Raw genomic sequence first — 24,429 nt, forward strand, 5'->3', positions numbered from 1 at the left:
GGATTCTGTTTGGTAGCATTTTACCCACAGTAGAACCTCTTTCAAAATTGGAGTCAAGCCTTTCAAAACCTGCCTCTGACTTATCAACCAAGTTTATGTAATATTCTAAATCCTTTTTTGTCGCTTTAACAATTTTCAGAGTATCTTCACCAGGAGAAGACACAGAGACACAAAGTGAGCCAATGCTGTTGAAAAAATGCTGCCACTAGACTTGCTTGATGCAGGATTGCCACAAAGCATTACTGTGTAAAAAACCTTCATATTTGTGATGCACACGAAGTGAAGGGCAATAAAGCGAGGCACGTCTGTATTACAAATGGGGTAGCTTAAACAGCAGAAATTAATTGTGTCACAGTTCTGAAGACTGGAAGTCCAAGATTAAGGTGTCAACAGGGTTCGTTCCTTTGGAGGCTCAGAGGGAGAATGAGAATGGGTTTCATGCCTCTGTCCTAGTCTCCGGTGGTTTGCTGGCACTCTTTCCTTACCTTGCAATATGCACCACCTCATCTCTCATGTTTTCCTGTGTTCACATTTTGTCTTTTTGTAAGGAGTCCTTGTCTTAAGCCATGTCTTAACTAGTCACATTTGCAAAGAATTTATTTCCAAATAAGGTCATATTTGGAGGTGCTGGGCATCAGGACTTTGAAGTACTAATCTGGAGGGATAAAATTCAACCCATAACAGAGGTCATATCACTTGGCATTCCAACCATGTGATGAGACTCCTAGTTCCTCTGCATCCCCACCAACAATTGATGTTGTCAGTATTGTTTTAGTTATCCTATGGGTATAGAGGGGTATTCATTGTATTCACTTGTTTAAAAGATTGTATTTGACCATTGTATTGGTTTTGTTCTTTTGTCAAAAATCAATTGAATTTATATTATGAAAAAGGGCATAAAGATTCCTAAAAAATTAAAATTAGAACTACCATATGATCCCATAATTCCACCCATGGGTATTTATTTGGAGGAAATAAAATCACTAATTTGATAAAATATATGCACCTCCACATTCACTGCAGCATTATTTATAATAGTCAAGACATGGAAGCCACCCAAGTGTTCACTGACAGATGAATGGACAAAGAAAATGTGGTGCGCATGCGCGCGCGCACACACACATACACACACTATGGAATACTACTCAGTCACAAAAAAGAAGAAAATGTTGACATTTTGTTTGTCTTTTCCCATGAAAGTTGACATTTTCATCTCTGCATATGCTGAATAATTTTGGGGTGGATCCTCATCACCTTGACTATTGTGTTATGAGACTCAGTTTTATTTAAGCTCCATGAGGAATATTGATGTTTCTGTTTTAGCAGAGAATGTACCTGGTAAAACTCTGGCTGTGATTTACTACCTCTTTTCTGCAGGCTGTGGTTTCAATGGCAGTTAATTTTTTAAAGCCTCTGCAATGCTCAGTGCTACTGGACTGTCCCACATGTGCCCTACTCAGTAGTCAGTTTGGGACCTGGGAAACATGTATTTATTAGCTTAGGTCTCAAAATCTTTGGTATGCTAATATGAACCAGATCCATGCATATGCAGGTAGAAATATGACCAGAACTTTTTTTTAAAGATTTTATTTAATTTTTAGAGAGGGAAGGGAGGGTGAAAGAGAGAGAGAGAGAGAAACATCAATGTGTGGTTGCTGGGGGCCGTGGCCTGCAACCCAGGCATGTGCCCTGACTGGGAATCGAACCTGAGACACTTTGGTTCGCAGCCCACACTCAATCCACTGAGCTACGCCAGCCAGGGTGACCAGAACTCTTTTTTAAATTGAATCTATTAGAGTGACATTGGTTCACAAAACCATGGTCAAGTGTTTCAAGTGTACAACTCAACAAAACATCATCTGTACACTGCACTGTGAGCCCATTGCTTAAAACAAAGTCTCTTTCCATCCTCATATTTTCCTCTGTGCCCACCTCCACTTCCACCTACTTCTACCCTCTTTTAGCACACTGTTATCTGTGTCTATGTGTCTTTCCTTCTTTCCTTCTTTCTTTCTTTCTTTCTTTCTTTCTTTCTTTCTTTCTTTCTTTCTTTCTTTCTTTCTTTCTTTCTTTCTTTCTTTCTTTCTTTCTTTCTTTTCTTTTTTGCTCAGTCCCTTCACATTCTTTCATTCAGCCCTGCAACCACCCTCCTCTCAGGCAGTTGTCAGTCTATTCCATGTATCTATGCCTCTGTTCCTATTGTGTTCATCAGTTTATTTTGCCCCAAAGTTTTTTTAATGAATTTGTAGATGGCCTTCTGAGCTCTCTCTTCTCCCTGAATCTGGAGCTATAGCATGTGCTAACTGAATGCTCAGGTTCATCCATATAATTAAACACTAAACTAAAACCTTCTTACAAAGAATTTATTCAATGGAGAATACATTACTGTTACAGAAAAAGAAAAGGAAAAAAGAAAAAAAGAAAACCAGCAAGTAAAACGCTTTTTCTAAAAACTGCTGCCATGCAGTTAATTTCTTTGAGATAGCACCACCTTGTGGTCCTTATGTCTCAGGACTTAACTATATCACAAATGAAGTTTTCCTTTAAGATATTTCTTGGATTCCTGAAAAGAAGTCTGTGGAACTGCACAGGATAACAGGCCTCTGCAGGGTCAGCATTATCAGAAAGGTGCTTTGACCACAAGCGTGTACCTCCGAATAAAGATGATGCAGATGAGGAAACAGTTAATGGTTAGTTAACCTGCACCTGGACTCTAGACTCTGTTTTCAGATTAGCTTGTCTTGTATGGACTATTTCAGATCCTAGATTCCTACCCTGAGGCATGGAGACATGCTCACAAATGAGAGTTAGCCATGTGTATCTACAGTAAAAACAAATCTGAAATACCAGTGAAAATTGATAAAAACATAATATCTGACTAACCCCCAAATAATGGATGTTTTAAATCGGGTTTTCTTTAAGTGGATATTTTAAAAATTAATTTTTTGTGAATTTCAAGCTCAATTATTGCCCTGACTGGTGTGGCTCAGTGGGCTGAGTGCTGGCCTTCAAACCAAGGGGCTGCTGGTTCTCTTCCCAGTCAGGAGGGCACATGCCTGGGTTGCAGGCCAGGTGCCCAGTAGGGGGCGCATGAGAGGCAACAGCACATTGATGTTTCTCTCCCTCTCTTTCTCCTTCCCTTCCCCACTCTCTCTCTCTAAAAAAAGCTCATTTGTATATCTTTGACAGTAGGTGATACAAAAGATTACTTTAAGATATAAAACATAAGGAAGCTTTTCTACCAGGTTGACTGGTTATATTTAACTAAATGCCAATTGCTTAATTTGTTGTCAATGAATATAAAATTTTAGAGAACTATAGGAGTTTATAAAATTAGCATGTAATTTCAGTTGGTTGACATATTAATTCCTTTTAAGTAAATGCCTTCCACAGTTGCCTAATCTATTAAAATTGTTGACATTTATTTAAAATTATAGGTACCCATTCAATTTTGCTTCAGGATAGAAGAGTTACTAATAGAAATATGGTAAAATTATGTAACAGATCTTTGAGAGAGTTTCAGATTGATTTCCTATTGGTAATCACTGTTTCTGCACCAGCTTTTGTATAAATATCTGGATGTAGGTTTTTTCCTAAGTGATTTATTTATTATTTCAAAAATCATTGATTTCAATAGAAAACTTTAAGTGGTAATAATAGGTGCTACTGTTCTTACAACCATGAATTCTTCCCTATCTCAATTACCCTTTCTTGATGCAGCTGATTCTGACATAGAGATATTTTTAGACCAACTGACAATTTTGGTCAAGGGATTAGATAATTTTAGTATGTATAACAAAACAAAATTAAATATGTAACAAAATACTATAACAAAAGTTGGCTGCCATTTATTCTTCCCAAAAGCAATAAAAATACCCAAATGCGTTTAAACTGTTGTGGGGATAGGAAGGACAATTTTTTTTGTATTTAAAAATAGGTCAGATATTTGATATACTGACCTTTATATTTTTCTGAGAATTGAGATTCCTATAATGAAAATGTAACATTATTGTAGTAATAATATTACTATAGGGTGATAAATCATTATTAATCCTATTCAACAAAGTACTGACCATATTTATCCATTTCTTTCTTCACAAAGTTAAACTTATAGCACAGTTTCTCAAGTGATGAAGAAATGTTTAGGTTAATTGAAATTTTAGTTCTATCAAGGTTAATTCTTTATACAGGTATGATTTGGGAATTTGTTTTCGCAAAATTAACCATAAATAGTTTTGGGGAATTTAAAACTAAATATCTGTTGACCAAAGGCTTATGAATCATAGAAAGTAGGGTCTAAGTTTGATTATAGAAAGCATAGGTTTATTACACTTTCATATAACCATTTTACTTTAGAATGTCATATTTAATGTATTATTTAGGATGTATTATTTTCTCAGTTTACATAAATGTTGTTCTAGCAGGAAAAAAGTATATAAACCTGTATTCAAAATCTGGCTCTAGCCATTTTGGATACTTATTATGCTGTTTGGAAGTGTTTCAGCTTATTTTTCTGGACGCGTGTGTCATACTACTAAAGTGCTTTCCTGTGTTTTGAGGATAAAGGGCTTTACATATGTAACAACCATAAAATGGTGTCTTTCTCTCTTTGATGACATTATAAAATCACATGTGCAAATAAAACTGTTTTCAGTGCCAGGAATTTTACTTTTGCCTAAACAGTAGTGATTATCCCCCTTGGTTTAGCATTCACAGGTATCTTCTGGAAATTTTCATGATCTATTGAGCTATGGAAGGACTGCAGGTAGCTTGTCCCTGGAAGTTGCTAGCAACTTTTTTAATGATGAGTAATACTGGATCTTTGTATTACTTTAAATCATTATTTCTTGTTGATGTAGAACATACTTTCTGTCATATATGTTTCTCCTGAAATATCATTAAATTTTGCAATTTACCAGTATAAAATTGTTGAGGAGGAAAAAATCAGAAAATATTTATCATGCTCAAAAATCAAAATTAGCAGAAAATAATATGTGAACAATACTGTACCCTCCCTTCAAAAGAAAAAATAAAACTTACAAGGACTTTTTTGAAGTCAATTTATCACTGATTTCTGCCTATAACTCTTAAAGACACAATTAAAAGTAAATTCTGCATATCTGAATACTTTTGATTACAGAACTATATACTATTATCAGAACACTCTGGAATACAAATACCATTATAATATGACAGACCGGGGAGTAGTACGCAAAGGCCAAAGATTTCAAGAATATTCCTTAAATACAACACGTAAACACAATACAAAACTGCTTGTTAACATGTAATACAGTAAGTGTACATGCTAGCAAAATGGGATATCGATAATGACATAACCTAGAGCTGGTGACATAATTCCAGCTTGTCTGAAAGGTAGTTTACCTAGCAAACTTGCTGAGAGAATGCATTCACTCACAAAGGTATCCAAATTTGGATGAGAAAATTTTCTCTTCTGACCTCGTCGGAATCTGAAGAAACAAAGAAAGGCCGAGTTACTGCTCTCCTGAATGTGTACCTCCAGGCATGCATGTTTGAGGAATATTGGTTCATGGTGCTGTCCCTCTCTCTGACCTCTTGATTTATGTTATTTCACCCCCCTCTATATTTTGATAATCCTTCAAGACTGACCTTACGACTGTGTGGTGAAGACTCTTGGTTGCTGAGGTTTCTGTGAGATGAACTAGGATTGTAACATCTTCAACTGCTGTTCCAGTTTCTGACAGCTGTTTACCTGAGCCAGGTGTTCCCAGGGTGTGCCACGTGTGGTTTGTGTGTGCCTTCACGTGGCGGTAGAGCCTCCATAGCTGTTGGGATGTCAGTGGGTGGGACTGACCCTCAGGCTGACTGACTGGCTGTGAGGATTGGCCACGGCTGTGGCGCGGGGCCCCAACTCTACTGAGTTGCTTTAGCTGGTTTGCCTTTACTGAGGCTCTGGTGCCTACTGAGTCTGCCTTCGGGTGTGTCCACTGTGTTGCTGATTAGGTGGTACTCTGGTGTGGTCGGAAGTGGCCCCTTGAATCATGCCCTTTGATTGACCTAGAGGTAATATGAAGCCTTTCTATCCTCTTCCCCCACCCCAGGGCTCAGTACTTTTACTTCCTCCATTGTGCCTGAACAGGAAAAAAGTTAAACACAAAAACCTGCTAATTGAAGCAAAACTTGAGCTGCCTTACCGGAGTTTTGCCGATCAGGTTCTTCAGATTTCAGGCATAATGATGTTTTCCCTTCCAAATCCTAATGTTCTATTCTAGTCCTTCCCCAACTCCTGGTTATATAGCAAAGGAAGAAAAAGAAGCAGTCTATAATAGAAAGTTTAAAAGTTATTCAGTTCTAGAATGAATGTGCTCTGTTGAACTAATGCATAATTGAATTATCTGCAGTCCTCACAGAAAAATTTCTAAGTTAGTCTGGGTATGAAAGGAGGTAGGCTATCTACTAAAACATTATACTAAGAATAACTTTCTAAATATCATGACTGTATTGCAGATTTGAATGGTATAAACTACCTCTCACTATAAAGAGATTGGTAAAGAGATATAAAGAGATGGGTGGAGAATTAGAAGCATTTATAATATGTTGATAATTTTAGCTTTTTATAACCTATGATTTTACTGAAAGTTAGCATTAGATTAGGAATTGTGTTCGAAAAACATCAGTGACAAAAGGGAAAAAGCAAGCTTTGGAGAAATACAGCTGCTTAGGTTTATAAACTAGACAACTAGCAACATCTAGTGGTCATTCGCATGACCAACCCCTCTCTATAACCTCACAGTTGCTCAGAATTCAGCCACATGCCAAGAGTGCTGGCAGGTATTTTGAATTAAGTAGGAAAAATAAAATAAAATAAAATTGGGAAACAATGTAAGAGAAATATAAGCATCAGTGTTAATGTATGTATATTATACACATACATATACTGTCATAGGACTTAATTTTACCAAGATTAACCTTAAAAGTTAAATTAAGATTTTGAGACTCCTGTTATAGATAATTCTCCATTATTTTAACTGATAGAATTGGCAAGGATTTTGAACAATTACTTATCTTACTCAGCTGTTGGAAATCAGGCAGTAAGAACAGCAGGTTTCAGCCCTTGAATGCTCATAATCTGGCAGTGAGGGCTTGTACACATGTTAAGAAATAATAATAGCTAATAGTTATCTGGAGGCAAAGGAGTTTGCCTGAGTTTTCTCTTTTGATAGTCAATTTATAAATAAATAATCCAAGATCTGAATACAGATTAAAAATTGTCAGGAAAAGTTTGATTCCTACTAACATAATTTAAATGCTTTAAAAGATCATTTATTTTAAATAATGATAATACAATATTGATCGGATACTGAAAACATAAACATGATCGTGTTCCAACACCAGAGAGGGAAATGGAGAACAGACACTAATGTTTATTACGCATCAGTCAAGTGCCAGACATGGGGCGGTGCTTCATCTGCATCTGTCGCCATCATTCATCTTCACGACAATTCTAGAAACAGATGGCATTTGCCACACACCCCTCCCGACTACATTTTATTGATAGAGAAATAGAGTCTCACTTCTGTGATTACACAACTAGTAAGTGACAAAGGTGGATCTGAATTCAGCTCAATAACATTTTGAATTTAGTGTTCTCAGTGCTTATCAACACCATGCATATACATTAAATTTATAATCTGGGCAAAAGTTTTAAATATGATATCAGCATTCACTTTATGTTTAATTATATTTTATTGATTATGCTATTACAGTTGTCCTAATTTTTCCCCCTTGGCTCCCCTCAACCCAGCATCCCCCACTTCCTCAGGCAATCCCCACATCTTTGTTCATGTCCATGGGTCTTTTGTTTCAGTTCTTTGGCTGCTCCATTTCTTATACCATACTTTACATCCCATGGCTATTCTGTCACTACAATTTTTACTTCTTAGTCCCCCTGCCCCTTCAACCATTCTATGAAACCCACTCGCTATCTGTCAACCATCAAAACGCTCTCCATATCCATGATTCTATCTGTGTTCTTCTTGTTTGTTTACTTGGTTTTTTAGAACCCATTGTTGATAGATATGTATTTATTGCTACTTTATTATTCATAGTTTTGATTGTCTTCTTCTTAAAGAAATCCCTGGAACATTCCATATAATAATGGTTTTATGATGATGAACCCCTGTAGTTTTTTCTTGTCTAGGAAGCTCTTTTTCTGTTCTTTCATTCTTAACGATAGCTTTCCTGGGTAGAGCAATCATGGCTGTGGGTCTCTGCTTTTCATGACTTTGAATGCCAATGCCTTCTAGCTTGCAAAGTTGCTTTGGAGAAATCATCTGACAGTCTTATGGGAACGACCCTGTAAGTAACTAATGCCTTTTCTCTTGCTGTTTTTAACATTCTCTCTCTATCTTTAGCCTTTGGCATTTTTTTTTTATGGTGAGTCTTGCTGTGGACCTCTTTGCATCTATCTTTTTGGGACTCCCCGTGCTTTCTGGATTTGCATGTCTATTTCCTTCACCAAGTTTTAGGGAATTTTCCTTTCATTAGTTGTTCAAATAGATTTCCAATTTCTTCTTCTTTTTATTCTCCCTCTGGTACTCCTATGACATGAATATTGAAATGCTTGTAGTTGCCCCAGAGAATACTTATACTATCCTTGTATTTTTGGATTCTTTTTTTATTCTTACTGTTCTAATTGGTTGTTTTTTGCTTCCTTATGTTCCAAATCTTTGATTTGATTCTCAGCTTCATGTACTCTTGTGTTGTTTCTTTATAATTGTTCTTTATTTCAATTAGTGTATCCTTCATTTCTGACTGGATATATTTTATGCTGCTGAGGTCCTTACTAAGGTCCTTGATCATCCTTACAACCAGGGTTTTGAACTCTGCATCTGATAGATTGCTTATCTCCATTTTGTTTAGTTCTTTCACTGGAGTTTTGATCTACTCTTTCATTTGGGCCATATTTCTTTGTCTTCTCACTTTAGCAGGCTCTCTGTGTTTGTTTCTATATATTAGGCAAAGCTGCTATGACTCCCTGTCTTGGTAGCATGGCCTAATCTAGTAGGTGTCTTGTAGAATCCAATGGCACAGCCTCTCCTATCATGAAAACTGGATTCTCAAGATGTGCCCCCTGTGTGGGCTAGGTACACTCTCTTCTTGTAGTTGAGCCTTGATTGCTGTTGGCAGGCCAGTGGGAGGGACTTACCTAGGCCAGTCAGTTTCAAGGACTGGCTATGACCACTGACTACCAGCCTCTGCCCTCTGGAGGATCAGCTGTACGGGGGTAGTGTAGAGGTGCTCCAGTGTGATATGTAGGTATCCATTTGACGTGAAGGTACTGGGGTTTCCCTGGTGGTACAGGCCAGGGTCAGCCCCAACCTGTGTTCTGCCCAGGGCCACAGAGCAATCTGAAGATGGCTGCTACTATTGCTGGGCTTAGAAGTTCCCAGGCAAGGTCAAGTTGAGAATCTAGACTGGTTGCTGTTTGTGCCAGGCCTGTGGGCACTTAGCAAGAGTTAATGAGCCTGGGGGCCCACTGAGGACAGCTATTGTTCATTTGAAAGAATTTAGGAAATTATGAAGCATGAGCCAAGACCAAACATTTATATGGCAAAGACACTGTTAACAGATTGGGTGATCCCATAATTTGGGTGGGTCAGTGCCTCAGGGGATCTCCAGCACAGGGCAAATAGCATTGGCCAGATTGATGGAGTCTCAGATACGGCAGCTGCCTGTCAGCTCTATGGCTTTATGGGGAGAGGGTTCAGAAGAGGGACAATGGTGTCTGCCTGCCTTTCAGTCTGGATAAAGCTGTCTCCCAGCTCTTGCCTTGGTGCCAGACACTTCAGTTCCTCCTCATATGCCACTGGTGCCTTTCAAGCTACTACCCTGTTGCTGGAGCTCAGAAGAAGTGAGTCTGAGTAAGTTTGTGTGTGGGTTCTTTAAGAGGAACTGCTTGGGACTCTGAATGTTTCTCCCACTGGCTCCATCCCCGCTGGTTTTTGCAGCCAGAAGTTATGGGGATTTATCTTACTGGCACTGGAACTCTGGGCTGGGGGCCTAGTGCAGGGTTGGGATCCTTCACTCCCAAGATATCCCCCCAAATTTTTATCTACCACACAGCGGTGTGGGGCCAGCCTGTTTCATGTCTTGTATCTCCTGCCTTCCCACCAGTCTGGATGCATGTGGTTTCTTTAATTTCATAATTGTAGGACGTCCATTCAACTTGATTTCTGATGGTTCTGGGTGATGAATGTTTTTTTAGTTTAGTTGTAATTTTGATATGGTTGTGCAAACAGGCAAGCTGTGTTTACTTATGCTTCCATCTTGACTGGAAGCCTTTTTTTTTCAGTCTTCTCATCTTGCAAGCCCTGTAGCTCCAGAGTCGCATGTTGTTTTGAAAGATGCCCCACTGGTCAAGTCTGACTTTAATTCAACAATGAACAGTCTTTTATTTCATTTATTCATTCAACTATTATGTAGGTACTATGCAACTAGAAAAAGCTTAAGATAAAAATCTAAGTTGAAGACAGCATAGTCTTAAATTAAATTAAATTTAATTTATAGTAAATTAAATTTATATAACAGAGATTTACTCATTTAAAAATCATGTTATTATGTACATACATTGTGTCACTACTGATATAAAGTCAAATGATACAAATCACTTGAATACCAAGAACTCAGTGAAAATATATGTAAACATGTATTCACAACACTGAGGATACATTATTGTACTATGTGTACTAAATGATAAAAGGAGTTGGGGATGATGGTGTCTGCTTGAATGAATCTTGCAGACTTCTCAGAGGAGAGGTTTGAACTCTGTAGTTTACTAACCAATTGAAGTGGGATGAAAGATTGTGGCATGTAATCCATGAAGGCCTTGTAAAGGCAAGAAAGAGATGCAGAGAAGTAGAGGGATTTAAGGCATATTTAGAAAGTAAAAATACATCAAGGTAAGGACTCTTTGTGGTCTTTGAATAATGAGAAATATACATCACCAGTAGGATGCAGGAGAGTCTGGTGCCATGAGAAAAAACTTTTGACTCTTGCAAATTAACTGATCTAACAAGACATGATCAATATCTATACATAATTGATTAGAAATAGTATGGAGGAAAAGGAACTGTCAGGTTAAACTAGTTAATGTGCAATGTTTACACTTTGTGTACTTAGTTAATATACTGTAAACTGAAACTTGAACTGTGTTGTTGGGGGATTGTTGTCATTTAACAAAACCATGGTAACTGCAAATTATTCACATTGGAACCATGCAAGCCAATGACTGACTGTGTACACACCAACACACACACAGCACGTACCATACAGAGGGTGTAAAACAACTGCAAATTTAATACATTGCTGACTGAAATGAAAAATAGAACAATTTATGTAAACACTATGGTGGTTTCTTTAAAAGTTAGACACATATACTACACAACTTGAAGATTTTACTTTTAATTACTCAAGAGAAATGAAAGCATATATCCATAGAAAGACTTATATACAATTGTTCATAGCAGCTTTATTTGAAATAGCCCCACACTGGGAATAATACAAATGTTTATCAATGGACAACTGGATGAAAATCTTCTGGTACATTTGCACAACAAAACACAACTCAGCAAAATTAATAAGAAAAAACTGATATATGCAATAACATCTATGACTATCAAAATAATCACACTAAGCTAAAGAAGACAGACAAAAAGGTGTATAATCCATGATTCTATTTATAAAATCTCCAGAAAAAGGCTAATTTATAGTGATTGAAAGATGGAAACTATTGCCTAGAGACAGGAGGATGGACAGAAAAAAATAAGAGAAGAAAATACAAAGGGACAGGAAGAAATTTCCTGGCATCATGGATATACTTATTATGTTTATTGAGGTCATGAGCTTATGGGTATAAGTATATATCCAAATTTATCAGATTTTTCATTGTAAATATCCACAATTTATTGTATATCAACTCTATCAATAAAGTTGTTCTAAATATAAATATAAAAATGTATTTATCCCATTTTTAATCTTTTTACTGTCATTAACTTTGCATTAACTTAAATATTATATTACTATATATTTGTTCACTGGTAATATAAATTAATTAAAATAAATTTGATTAAAATTTTTAAATTGTTCTGACTTTTCATATCATAAGACAACAATTTTGATTAATTATTGACACAATATGTTAAAAGATCTATGTCATTCTTATTGTCTGGCAAATATCTAAAGATTGTTAGAATTTTTACCTTAATTATGTGGCTAATATGTCAATGTCATTTTATCTTTAAAAGACACATTGCTGCCAGCTGTTAGAAGATAAAGCTAATGAGTCACAGAAACATTATTTGGAAATAAAAAATGAGCTTTTTCCCTCCACTAAGTTTTTGCAAATAATTACAAAATAAATTAGAATACTTTAAAATATGATTACAATTGTTGAATTATTAATTAATATAAAACTATATTTTTAAATATTTTACTGCAATTCCTATTTAGGATTGGTTTAAATATACTCTGTAAAAATAACAAATGGTTAATATCATAAAAAAGAATTTACTGAGCAAAGCATTTGAAACAATATTAAAAAAATTATCAGTAAGTTTTATATCTGCAGAAGTTAGGGGAAATCATAGGCCATTACTTCACTTTTCAAAACATACGTTTAAACTTATGTTTTGATATAACTTAGTCAAACTTTAATGTGGTCACATGTATAAATAAGAACAGGAGCATGTAGGAGAAAAGTGGTCAAAAGATAATTATTTGTCCTTCCTTGTCACTGTTGCCATGTTTTAGTTGGGAGTTTATGGTCCTGGCTGCTGTTAATGGTGAGGTGTTTTTACAAATAAAATAAAATGAACAAATTTACGTGTATAGTTTACTTCATACAAACTGATGAATGGTGTTCCAAAATATACCCTGTTTCAGAAGCAAATAGCTCTTAGTTTGGCAATTTGGACGTGGGGATCTGCGGAGCACTATTCCTCTAGCCTGTGGCTTTCTGTAAGGAGCTTCACAGAAGTGCACAGAGAAGTTACAAATGATGAACACTGTGACACGAGATCCGAAATTGTACTAAAATCTAATATGGCCTAAGCAATATCAATTTCACCGGCAAAACCCAAATCAGGACAAGTAGATCAAATATATATTCATTGTTAAAAATGGAAATGCAAGCCTAAGAAACAATATGCACCCTAACAACCAATCTAATAGTGCAATATTTTCTATGTCTGGAATATTTGTCTCAAAACAAAAGTCAATTTTATGGATTAGGACAATTCTTTGTGTGCTGTAAAATTTCATTTTAAGAATAATAGCTTTTAAATAATAAAAATACTATATTTCATTTTTAGTTATTTTATTTGATATTTACTTTATTAATATTCTCTTTGTTAAGTATTTTCTAACATCAAGTTATTTCAAGCAGACATCATTTTTATATTTTATCATATGTATTATCTCTTAAGAATAATAAACCATGCATTTATTATCATACGCTTATTTTTTAACTGAAAACCCATGAAACTAAAACCATCACACAACACTATTCATTTTTTATTATTATGGGCACTCTATTTTAAAACAGATAAATAAATTATTATTTTAAAATAGGAGAAAATCTATGATTTGGAGATTTTCCATATTGTCAGGAATTATAACATTCCCAAATCCCCAGTATTAATATCTGTGGGGAATTTAAAAACACTGTTAACACTTTTCTTATTTGCCACTTAAACCATTTCTGATTTACAGATTTCTATAAAGTCTAACTTCACCTCTAACCTACATGGCTAGGGGTATCAAACACAAGTTTATATTGGACTTGCCCCTTATGTTGTTTTAGGACTTTGCAAACCCATGTCCGAAATTTTACCTTCCCATGACTGCTGTGCAAAACATCTGCAAGAGTCTTTTGAGTGCATCTCTCTATGTGCATATCAAAATGAAATAATAAACTTGCTTCAACACCAACCACAGTGACAAAAATTACCAAATGTAATATAAAGCAAAACATATGGTCTAATTTCCACTCTCATAAGGGAGTCTTTATGTAACAAACTCTGATAAAGTAAGTTTATATTTTAGAATTTCAGAATCTAAATGAGAAAATCATATATAGAAAAGTTTTACCTTTTAATATTTTGAATACAGAAACCAGTAATCCAGGTGAAGTTATCATCAGACAATTATTACCATGTAATAAGGGAAAAGAAATGATAAGGTCATTTTTCTCTAATGACATACTACTAGTCTAATTAAGGATATGAGCATTTATAAATATTTTTGCTACTATTTCAGTAATAGTTTCTAACTTACAAATAAAAACTCTACATGTATTTTTTCATGTATTGGAAGTATTCAACCCAAGTTTGATGTTTCCTTTCAATACACAAAAAATGTCAGGCTAATGTCTAAAAGGGTATAAAGATGGCATGCATTAGGTCTTTTGATAATACTGACCAAAGAGTTTAGCTTTGATTTTTAAATACTGCAACAGGTAGGAATCTTCCATACAATGTAGAGAACATTTATTTTCAACAAAAGAATTCAGAATGTTTAAAGAAACATGCTGGAGAAAATAAATTTCTTATTTTGCATTATTATGTGGGGCATATATAGGAAAATACTTATCAGATTACATCAGTGGGGAAGTGCATTCTACCAAAAATAGCACAGCTAAAACATATGCTTGATAATGGTACATGTGATAATCTAAAGTGCACCCAGAGAATTATAATGTGTATTTTGAGGGAGTTTAACTGAGTATCTACCTCTTCCTTTGGCTAAGTTAAATAGTAGAGTTTTCCTTAAATTATTTTATCATTTATTTTTGTGAATGAAATATTGCTATATACAATATCACATGTATACATTACATAAGAATAAAATAAACAGAGACCCACTTTAGAGCATTTTGGGGGGTGCAAACAACTTTTGGAGTAGCAGAAGCAGAGAGTCCACACCTTTCTTCTCCACCTTCAGTGAATTTCCAGCATTTGGTGGTTTTTCTTCTTTTGATACAGGATTTAATTCCTTTGCTTCCCTGGGGAATGGAGGCCTTTCTTCCTTCTTCCCATCTTGTGGCAGTACAGAGATGGGTAACTACAAATCTATGTCGACTTCCACCAAAACCATTAATGGCAAAAATATTGCCACTAACAGAATCATTGAAAATGGCCAAAAAAGGTGGAAGTAGAAGATGGAGAGTTAAAATCCCTGATAATAAATGGAAAAGAGCAGTTGCTTCGAATTTATAAGTAATTCCAGTCTACATTTAACTTAAAACACAGTGTGAGAAATAACAGGACGTTTTTTTTTTTGAAGATTGCAAGTGATCTCGACTTTTAAATTGCTACACTCAACAATTTTTATACAAACAATACATGCCAATGCCTATTTGTTTTTATTGCTGGTCCCACATGAATAGGACCTTTGCTTGCTTCTCTTTAAATCTGCCCCAAATGTCTGTTTATACTTTGCTATTCATTAAACATAATTCTGAGGCAAAAAATAAAATAAAAATAAATCATCTACATACTTACCTAAAACCATAAGAAATGAACATTCTTATGCAAATTAAAACCACAATGAAATATCATCTCACACTTGTAAGCATGGGTATCATTCATAAATCAACAAAGAAAAAGTGCTGGAGAGGATGCAGAGAAAAGGAAACCTAGTGCACTGTAGTTGGGAATGCTGTAGTTGGGAATGCTGTAGTTGGGAATGCTGTAGTTGGGGATGTAGTTGAGAATGGTGCAGCCACTGTGGAAAACAGTATGAAATTTCCTCAAGAAAACTAAAAATGGAACTAATTGGAGAGAAAATAGAGACAACTGTACTTGAACAATAATAAAAAAAGTTAAACAAACAAAAAGAAAGAAAACTGAAAATGGAACTGCTTTCTGACCCAGCGATCCCACTGCTGGGAATATACCCAAATAATCCTGTTACATTAATTCAAAAGAACTTATGCATCCCCATGTTTATAGCAACACTTTTTACAATAGCCAAGATTTGGAAACAGCCTAAGTGTCCACCAGTAGATGAGTGGGTTAAAAAAGAAAAAGCTGGTATGTTTACACAATGGAATACTATGCAACAGAAAGAATGAAGGAATTCCTAACTTTTGTGACAGCATGGATGGAACTGGAGACTATTATGCTAAGTGAAATATTCCAGTTGGTGAAAGACAAATACCATATGACCTCACTTATGAGACATCTAATTAACAGAATAAACTAATGAGCAAAATAGAACCAGAAGATAGATTCATGGAACAGACTGACAGCTGTAAGAGGGGAGGTTGAAGTGAGTACTAATTGAAAGAAGGTTAAGCATTAGTCAATGCACATTTATGAAGGACCCACGGACAAGGACAATGGTGAGGGGACTGATTATGGAATTGGAGGGTGGGCTGGGTGGAGGGGCCACAAAGGGGAAAAAGTGGGATGATTGTAATAGTGCAAACAATTAAATATTTTTAAAAAATAAAAATAAAGGCACATACCCTGGCTGGTATGGCTCAGTGGATTGAGTGCCAGCCTGTGAACCAAAAGATCGCAGGTTTGATTCCCAGTCAGAGTACAAGCCTGGGTTATGGGTCAGGTCCCCGGTTGGGGACATGTGAGAGAAAACCACACACTGATGTTTCTCTCCTGTTTCTCCCTCCCTTCCCCTCTCTCTAAAAAGAAATGAAAATTAAAAAATGATGAAGGGAAAGAAAGAAAGAGAGAGAGAGAGAGAGGGAGGAAGGGAGGGGGGAGGAAAGAAGAAAGAAAGAAAGAAAGAAAGAAAGAAAGAAAGAAAGAAAGAAAGAAAGAAAGAAAGAAAGAAAGAAAGAGAAAGAAAGAAAGAAAGAAAGAAAGGAAGAAAGAAAGCACTTCTTAATATACCCAAAAGCTCTTAGGCTCTCATTCCAATCTCTCCTCCAACTTGACCCCATGGATCAGTACTATTCTGAAATTTGTGCTTATCCATCATTTTTTTGCTTTATCATACACATGAAGTGTACAATTCTTAAATGTGAAGCTTGATGCTTTTATATCTATGTGTATGTGCATATAATCAGAACACAGATTATGACATAGAACATTGCTAGCACCCTAGAAAGCTTTATTGTACCCTTTCCAGTCATTATCAACTCAAATGCAAACAGTATACTTTCTTCTACTAAGCAGTGTTGCATGTTCTCAAAATAATATCAATGCAATCATACAGCATGTACTATTTTTATGTCTGCTTTCCTTCAAAATTATCATTATGAAACATATTTATGTCACTGCATGTGTCATTGCCCACATGTTGCTTTATCATTTTCTACAACTTGTCTATTGCTGCTCATGGGCATGGATGGCTTACCGTCTGGAGCTACTCGAATAAGTGTGCTACAGACATCTTTGTATATGTTTTATTGGTAAGTGAAGACACTCAGTTTTGTTGGATTTACACCTAAGAGTGGAGATTCTGTGTCACAGGGAAGGTGAATACTCATATTTAGCTTTAGTAGATAACATAGTTTTTGAAAATAGATGTATTAATTTAAATTTCAGCTAGAAATATGCATGAGTTCTGATTGCTCCACACTTTCTTCAAAACTTGTTCTTGTCATTTAAAAATTTTTTTTAGCCATCTGGTGGATTTGTAATGGTATATGTCATTGTGGCTTTAATTTGCATTTTTCTAAAGATTGCTGTGATTCTGAGCACATTTACATATGCTCATCATCCATCTGACTATCCTTGTATATGAAATGCCTATTTAAATCCTTTTTGCTTTCTTAAAATTAGGTGGTCTACATTTTACTTAATGATTTGTAGGAGTTCTTCATGTATTCTAGACACATGTATATATGGCAAATATCTTCATCCATTCTGTGAATTCTTTTAACATTTCTTCTTGATTCACAGGTCTATATCTAGATTTTCTTTTTTTCCATAGTATTCATCCTTTTTGTAGTCTTGTACTGAGAATTCAACTGATTGTGTATCCTCTCTGTTTTTGTTCATCTTAAAAGTCTTTTTTTAAAAAAATATTTAATTTGGATCACAGTTCTTGAGAGATTTTCCTCCAACAACCCGGCTTCCACCTGCTGCCTTGGCCTTGGCAGTCTGCTGTTTGCCCATTTGATACCTCAGTCCTATCTTTGTATCCTTCTTCTTGAATTTTACTACTATATGATATGCTGAAAAATTACTTTAAAAACTTTTAAGGCAGGCTATATTTTCTAAATCTGAGAATTAGTACTATTAATCAATTCTAAAAACTTCTTAGGTAACATCTTTGAATGTTGCCTCACCTGAGCCTTGCACCATTCTCAATTTCTCCCTCTCTAATTCTAATTAAATGAATATTATGCCTTCTTGAATTCATTTCAATGTGTTTTAACATCTCTTTTATATTTACATTGTCATGTCTTCTTTTGCATTCTGGGTGATAAAATAAAATCTACCATCTCATTCACTTTCTTTTCTGTTGTGCCTTAGCTTTAATAAGGGGTGGAAGAGAGAGAGCAAGCACTGTGCATAGCAAAAATTACTGGAGCCTTCAGATGCCCAGGTACTATGTGTTACGTACCCAACCATTGCACTGTTCTCAAGCAATGACCAGAAGATGTTGAGTGTGAATCACATCAGCATAAAGAAGCTACAGGGCCTAGGACCTCTCAGCTCAAGTACCTTGCTTGTCACTTAAAGAGGTGTGTATCTAGCTCTCATTATTTAGTATAGTTTCAGTACATTAATGATAGAATTGTGACAGGGTGCATGAAGTCCTTGGATTTACCCTTTCATAAATAGTGCATTTCCTGTTAGCAGAGGTCAAATATAAGTAGATTCTTCTGGGCCACCCTCATTTCCCACTGAGTCCACTGGTTACACAGACCCTACCAGTGGCCATTTGCATGTTTCTGAAGTTATAATCAAAATAGACATATGCACCATCTCTTGGAACCATAGAAATGTTTCATTGGTCAGTGGAGAAAGAGCTATTATAGTGAAAAGGCTGAGTTGAAATTACCTTCACTTACTTCTGGCCTATGTAGTAAACATAAAACACTATTATATCCCAGGTATATTGGCAGAAATTAGTGCCACCCTCAAAGATTTAAGAAAATACATAGTACGATAGATATAATCAATAGTTAAGGAGTAAAAATAAAATGGGAATGGAGAAAGGAAGAACCAGGTGGGGTAGAGGGTACAGTTTGTGGCAGTGTGGTCAGAAGGAAGTGAGGGAGGGACCTGGTGGATATATGAGCAGAAACATTTCTGGGTCAGGAGAAAGCAAATGTGCTGGCATGTGTGTGAGCAATGGGGAGGCCAGCATGGCTTGTGCACAGTGAGTAGAAGGAGAAGAGGCCAGAGAGACGGCAGGAATAAATTATGTTGGGCTTTATAGATCATTTTAGGAATTTTGGCTTTTACTCTATTGAGGTAAGAAGCAACTGTAGTGTTGAATAATACAATATGTTTTTTTTAAAGATTTTATTTATTTATTTTTAGAGAGGGAAGGGAGGGAGAGAGAGAGAGAGAGAGAGACAGAGAGAGAGAGAGAGAGAGAGAGAGAGAGAGAGAGAGAGAAACATCAATGTGCGGTTGCTGGGGGTTATGGCCTGCAACCCAGGCATGTACCCTGGCTGGGAATCGAACCTGGGACACTTTGGTTCCCAGCCTGCGCTCAATCCACTGAGCTACACCAGCCAGGGCACAATATGTTTAATGAGATCATTCTGGCTACTGTAATAAGAATAGATTGGTAGCAAAAGCAGGAATGGAGCATGGTTACAGGGTGAGTGCAATAATCCAAGAAGAGATGATTGAAGCTCAGCCCACAGTGGGAGAAGTGGAAGCAATAAGATGTGGTAAATTGGTGGAAATATTTTGATGGTAAAATAAAAAGAATGCTTTAATTCTGTTAGGTTCAATTTTGTATCGCAGCCTATTGAGATACGCTTGGATCCTAATTTTGACTCTTCCTTGCCACAAGTTTTAAATGGTAATGGAAAAAATACAATAAAATAAAAAAATAAAAGCAATGAAAAAATAATATATAGCTTTTTCCTTTTAGAAATAATTTGTATTTTAATATTTTTGGTAAGCAACTAGATATCTCACTAATGTTGGCTTTGCTCTTAAAACAGACATTTTAAAAAAATCAAGTGCAGGTTATATAAACAAGACATCTCAAGAAGAATGTCTTTTCCATTTTTTCATTTCTCACTCCACGTCCATCCCTTTCCCTTGACTGCTTGACTGGTACAGCATTAATAACTCGTAGCCTTGGCGACTTCCTATGCAGCCTGACCATGATGTGAAATTTGGTCATTGTGTTCAACACTGCAGGTCCCTGGTTTGGAATGGGTAGGGGTGGAGAGGATGTCTCTCTTTCTGGCTTATTTAAAATAGGCAGCCTCCTTCTTAGTAGTAAAGAATTGATTTTAGTTAAAGAATATTTTAACTTATTATAAAATGATAGTTGTGTCACAGCTAAACATGACAGGGAACACACACACACGCATGAATTAAAATGAGAAAATTTATTTTCAACCTCCCCAAATCTTCCATCAATGAGCATAAGGTTAATAAACCTTATTAACACTTTTCAATATCAAAGAACTGAAAGCCCAGTACACAGGAAAATTTATATTAAATTAGAAATGTTATGTATGATTTCCACTGGAAAGCCCTTCATGATGTAAAACCAAACTAAGAGGGACAGTCTCTTGATTTTTCTAATCAAAGAATTGTACTTACTAAATGGACAGATTTAATTGTTCTCATATCCCAACTGTTCTGAAAAATCACAACTAAGTACCCATTATTATTTAAAAATAAAACATGAGCTGGCCAAGGTTGTTCAGTTGAGAAAGGCCTCTCTGTGCGTTGCAGTAACCACTCGTGGGGGCATCAGATGAAAAGATCTTTTTCTTAGAGGCTGAAACAAGCAAGATGTTGTTCTCAGAGGCCATCCCAGAAATTTTCAGAAATTTTAATTAGTACTGTTACCACACCAAATTGATAAACAATCTTTTGGATATTGTAAATCAGAATTCACTTTCACTTAAAAGATAAGGGAAAGTAAGCTGAATCAGAGCAGTTATGTGCCACTTAACAGTGGAGCTGCATTCTGAGAAATGCACCATTAGGAAATTTCATCACTGTGCAAACCCCAGAGTGCACTTACAAAACCCTCGATGGTATGGCTTGCCATACGCCTTGGCTCTGTGGTACAGTGTTCTGAACCTGTACAGCATGTTACTGTACTGAATACTGACAGCTGTAACACAATGGAAAGTATTTGTATATTTAAACATATTCCAAACATGGAAAAGGTACAGTAAAATACAGTATAAAACAAGAAATGGTATACCTGTACAGGACATTCATCATGAATGGAGCTTACTGGACTACAAGTTGCTGTGGGGGAGTCGGGGAGTGACTGAGGAGTGAGCAAGAAGGCCCAGGACATTACCGTCTAATACCAGACAGTTTATAAACACTGTCCACTTAGTCTACACTAAATTCATAGAACAGATTTTTCTTTCTTCAGTAATGAATTAACCTTAGCTTACTGTAACTTCTTTTTTACTATATGTAGTTTTTAATTTTTGAACTCTTCAATTCCTTTATAATAACATTTAGCTTAACACACAGGCATATTTTACTGCTGTACAAAAATACTTTTTTCTTTATAGTCTTATTCTATAAGCCTTTTTCATAATTAAAAATTTTTTTTGTTACAAACTAAGGTACAAACACACAGTAGCCCAGGCCTGGACAGGGTGAGGATCATCAACACCACCCTCTTCCACTTTCCCCCTTCTGTACCCATAGAGCTGTCAACTCCTGGGAGGGCAGCGCCTTCTTCTGGAACACCTCCTGAAGGACCTGCCTGAGGCTCTCCTGGAGGAGGTGCCGCTCTTTTCAGAAATGTGTCCATGATGGTTCGCTTGGCTCCTTTGTGTTTTTCATCACAGATTTGCTCGTAAATAGTTAATGTACCGTGATTATCTTTTGGTATCGGGGGTCCCTGTTGTCAAACATTTTGAGGAATTTGGGGAGGTGTGAAAAAGCTTCTGCTAAATGCTCCACTCATTTTCCTCAGGGGTTCTTCTTCTCTTTCTTGTCCCGCGTTTTCCTTTTCTCTTGCCTAGTCTTCAACTAGTTGCAACAACTCACAAATCAGTTGCTGAGGAACAACCTCTGAGAGCGCCTCCAAGTCATCCTCGCCCACACTCAGGTTAAGGTTGTGTGCCATCTCATCCACAGACTTGTTGCTTTTTTGCAACCTTCGTGCAACAATGTTATGATGGCCATGACGTCCCTAGGCAATGGAAGTTTTTCAGCCCCATTATAAACTTATGGAACCACCATTGTATATGGGGTCCATCATTGTCCGAAACATTGTTAAGGGGTACCTGACGGCAATATAAACATTGTGTAAAAGATCTCTAACCGTAATTTTCTTTTTCTGTTGAAAAATTGACTCATTTGTTGTCATCAGAAACTCTTTGGTACTAACCCAATGAATAATTTCTGTACATAAAATAATGATGAGATAGAAAAAGTAACTTTTGTAAAGAGTATAACATGTGAACAAAACCAAGGACTTACATTAACTTCATATATAACTCCGATATAACTTCAATGAGAAATTTCTCTGTCTCTTCATTTTGTTAGATGCAAAATAATATTATCTTTATATATTTAATACATGACAATACATAAATAAAATGGTTTCCCTACAATCCTAATAAACATCAACCTAAAGGGTTATCTAACATACATCACATAAAATAATAAGGTATATTATCAGCACTTTGCTGATATTGCAATCATGAATTCTGGTTGTTAGAAAATAGGGACGAAAGTTGTGGAAAAATCACTGTGACTCACCAAGGCTTGAGCGGTTAAAGCCTCAAACACACTTATTTACAGAGTATTTCCAAAACAAACTAAAAACATGAAGTAAAACTCATTTTTACAGTTCTAAGAGAATGAGATAAGAAGCCTGGGTATTTTAAATCACTCTCAGATATAATTTTTTTAGAGTTAATTTTAAAGGGAATGATTTTAACACCAGAAAAATGGCAAAAGCAACTGTGAAAATAGAAGTAAATACTTGGTGAGCTGTCATCCTACTTCATGCTGGTTTTACTCAGAAACTGAAAGTCAAATTATTTTTCAGTTGCTTAATAATTGTTAGTGGAATTAACCACAAAAAATGTGCACATTCAATAAATATGTCCTAGTAACAATGAAACCATGCATAAAGATTTTGGTACAACAGGGTAGATTATATGAATTCTTTACATAGGTCTCTTCTTTGTTTTATCTCTTAAAACTTTTAAAGTTGTTTTGTTCTTTGCATGGGTAAGTCAAGTTTCTTGGGAAGGCCATTGGGAAGTAGTTGTTTTTCAGCCAGAAAGCTATGCTTACTTTTCCATTGAAACATTTGTTTTCATTACCAGTGGCTTCAGTCAAATCTTGTTATTTTTGATGTTTTTCATTTTTGAAGATTTCTATAAGTAAAGGAAAAATAAGAGGGATCCATCAGAAATATGTATTGGAAATAGCCAGGAAGAAAACTATTTGCTTTCAAATACTGTTTACAGGACACTCTCATGCATATATTTGAGAACTAATTGGGATACAAACAAGAAGAGTCAAAAAAGTAAGAAATGTAAACTCTTTAGCTACAAAGTAAATATTTTTATGAGCTGGGAGACAATACCTTAAATTTGTAAAGTGTTTTTTCATTTACAAAGTGCTTTCCTTTGCATTTTTAGTTTGTCCTCATAAAAACAATACAATGTAGGTCATGTAAGGTAAAAAACTGAATCTACACTGAAGTTAAGAGACTTGCTTCACAAAGAGACAGAAACTAGTTGTGCTCTAACGTAAACATCTGGTTGCAGACCCACCACTCTGGCTGTGGCATGGTGCCCATAAAACAGAGCCCAAACCTCGTGGAGTTCTGAAGACCACAGAGGAGAAAAAGGTTATCTACAAATGTTAAATTGGAGAAAAGGCAACAGGTCTCAAGTTCAAGCTGCATGATCTAAAGCTCCTGATTAACATATACACAGATTTGACTTCAACACAGCATCATATTCATACTCAAGTAAAGAAAGCTATATTGCAAAGAGGAATTCTGTTTGTGTTCAGGCAAGACACTTCCTTCTTCTCCAATATGGTCTTGTGTACCCTGGGTGGGAGGACAGGCAAAAAACCCTACTAGCATGTAATAGTCAAAAGGTAGAGAAACCAGTCACCCTCTGAGGCTCTTGCCCAAGTGCTCATTAACCTATGGCTTCCTCCCTCCATTCCTTCCTTCCCCACTTTTCTCTTCATATCATCCGTCCTTCTTTTTTCCTTCCTTTCTCCTTCTCTCACTCTCTCTTCTCTCCTTCGTTTCTGCTTTCCTTCTCCT

The 24,429-nt window shown here is 36.0% G+C and overlaps 1 protein-coding gene across 2 annotated transcripts in view; it reads right to left on the minus strand.

Moving 5' to 3' along the window:
• Nucleotides 1-20,518: 20,518 nt before the first annotated feature.
• Nucleotides 20,519-24,429, minus strand: part of THEMIS (thymocyte selection associated) — a 167,817-nt gene continuing 163,906 nt past the window's right edge. For both annotated transcript variants that reach the window (XM_045844246.1, XM_045844245.1), the window contains exon 6: nucleotides 20,519-23,518. The gene's annotated coding sequence lies outside the window, so the exon portion shown is untranslated. The remainder of the gene's footprint in view (nucleotides 23,519-24,429) is intronic.

Source organism: Phyllostomus hastatus, unplaced genomic scaffold (assembly GCF_019186645.2).
Source record: "Phyllostomus hastatus isolate PE091 unplaced genomic scaffold, TTU_PhHast_1.1 phas_contig_40, whole genome shotgun sequence".
In the NCBI taxonomy this organism is placed as follows: domain Eukaryota; kingdom Metazoa; phylum Chordata; class Mammalia; order Chiroptera; family Phyllostomidae; genus Phyllostomus; species Phyllostomus hastatus.